Here is a 2,678-nt window from a genome sequence, read left to right as displayed (position 1 = left end):
AGAGAAAGAGAGGGAGAGGGGGAGAGAGAGAGAGAGAGAGAGAGAGAGAGAAAGAGAGGGAGAAGAGAGAGATTACGATAACATAATAAGAGTGACCATGTGTTGGATTGAGCACTTATTTTGCGCCAATCCTCAGAGCACCGTCCAGACAAGTTTTTAAGACCGAGATCAGAATGTGTCGAAGCACGGTCACAGTTCAGCCTCGGTTTCATATGGAGGTTAACTCAGGGTCAACGGTACCATAAAAGGTTTGAGACCAGAAAAACAGGTCAGCTCAGCATGAGTTGCAATGAAAGTACGAGTCATATAAGTATAAAATAGAATAAACATAAAAGTGGATTGAGGATTGAAGTGCCAAAGTAAAAGTGACAAGTCTTTTCAGAGATTTGTCAGATGAGGTGACAGTCCTACAACAGCACATCGTCGGGGTGGACAGTGCGTTTGTCAGATGATCAAACATAACGACAGGACTCTCTGTTCACACCGATTGTCCTGAGGTAGTTTAAAGTCTACACCCTGTCCAGTCCCATAAATGACCCAATATGGCTCAAGAAACACCCATAATGTCATTTTAATAAATTCTTACTACTGAGGGAAAGTAAAGAAAATAGTGAAAGTGGCACTATTTTCACACCGGGTGCAACTGCAAATTGCATTTGAATGTTGGCCTATTCGACCTCGGTGGACAGGAAACTACCATTGGGTCAGGCGGATAATGACATCCCAGGGTGTCACACCTATGCGCTGCCAGACGGCTGACCAGAGCTCCGAGTCGATGTGCGTGGGCGTGCCGCACTGCCTCTCTCTGCAGATGAGAGGCAGCGTTTCACACACACACACACGCATCCGTTATGTGTGAGTAGGTGATGATGTCATACTCTGACATTTAACACGTGGAAGAACATCACTCACCTTTGGTACCCATTAAGGTCCTGCCACCGAGCCTTAGCAGTCTGGACTGAAATAACTCCTGGCCCACTCCCACCAGAGGACTTTAACTCATGTACCTCCAACAGTCGTTCAGCCTACTTCCTCGGGGGGGGGGGGGGGGGGGGGGGTTGGCAGGACAGCAACACGACCGGCCTGGGAAGAATACAAGCCTTGTTACTCTGCCAGGGTTTTACAGTGGAATACCTTACATAACTGCATACCCTCTCTCTCTCTCTCCCTCTCTCTCTCTCTCTGTCTCCAGCACTCTCTCTCCCTCTCTCCCTCCCCCTCTCTCTCTCTCTCCCTCTCTCTCTCTCTCTCCCTCCCCCTCTCTCTCTGTCTCTTTCTCTCTCTCTCGCCCTCCCCCTCTCTCTCTGTCTCTTTCTCTCTCTCTCTCCCTCCCCTTCTCTCTCTCCCTCTCCCCCTCTCCCCCTCACCCTCTCTCTCTCTATCTCCCCCCCGTCTCTCTCTCCCTCTCTATCTCTCCCTCTCTCCATCTCCCTCTCCCTCTCTCCATCTCCCTCTCCCTCCCTGGACCCTGCCCTCCATCTCCCTGTGATGACGGACTTCTCACTTCATCCTCTCCATCCACCACAGCTGTTCTACATCACTGCCTCTTCTGTCCCTTCAACTCAACCTCAATTCACAAGGAGCTTTATGGCCGGGAAACTAAACCACTTACATCGCCAATTGCAGTTTCAAAATTGCTACAAAAAAAATAGAAAAAATAGAAAAGCACTATAAAAAGGGTCAACATAAAGTCAAATATATATTACCAGTATTATTACACTAGAACAGAAATGAGGTAATGGTTGGGAGTTCATCAGACTATTGCCAGGCATTGGGAGACAGAATAAGGGACATGGACTGGTCTTTACCCATCGCCGGGACCTTATTATGGTCTGTGTTATTAAGAGCGATGGAGGACTGCACACGTACATGTGGATCAACAAGTGTGTGTGTGTGTGTGTGTGCGTGTGTGTGTGTGTGTGTGTGTGTTAGATTTGTACCATTTGTAGAATATACGTGGCCATGCATGTGTGTCTGTCTGTGTGTCTGTGTGTCTATCTGTGTGTCTGTTTGTGTGTGCGTGTGCGTGTGCTTGTGCGTGTGCGTGTGCTCGTGCGTGTGCGTGTGCGTGTGCGTATGGATGCTCTATAGATTAGACCGGCTCCTAATGGCTCCCAGAGGGCAGACGTTCGTCAGCCAATAAAGACACTCAGAACAGTGAAGTCAGGCTTTCACTTCTTGTGTCTGAGAGCCCATCAGTTACAGAACTGGTCTCCCAATCCAGTCTGGACCCCTGTTCGTATGGAGAACGAGGTGGTTAGATAAGAGTAGAGAGGAAGATACCTAGGGGAGAGGAGAGAGGCGATACCTAGGAGAGAGGATATATCTAGGTGAGAGGAGAGAGGAGGTAGATAGGAGAGAAGACAGAGGAGACATCTAGATGAGAGTAGAGAGGTGATAGCAAGGAGAGAGGAGAGAGGAGACATCTAGATGAGAGTAGAGAGGAGGTAGCTAGGAGAGAGGAGAGAGGGGATATCTAGATGAGAGTAGAGAGGAGGTAGCTAGGAGAGAGGAGAGAGGGGATATCTAGATGAGAGTAGAGAGGAGGTAGCTAGGAGAGAGGAGAGACCACCACTCTGGTGCGAGGACAGGCGGACGGGACGGAACCACGAGAGGAAAACATGGACTTATTGAGCCGAAACCATGGCGATATGGCTCACCCACACGTTCCCGGTTAC

The sequence above is a fragment of the Pollachius pollachius genome (genome assembly GCF_949987615.1).
Source record: "Pollachius pollachius genome assembly, chromosome: 11".
Classification (NCBI taxonomy): Eukaryota; Metazoa; Chordata; class Actinopteri; order Gadiformes; family Gadidae; genus Pollachius; species Pollachius pollachius.
Note: the sequence above shows the minus strand (reverse complement) of the source record.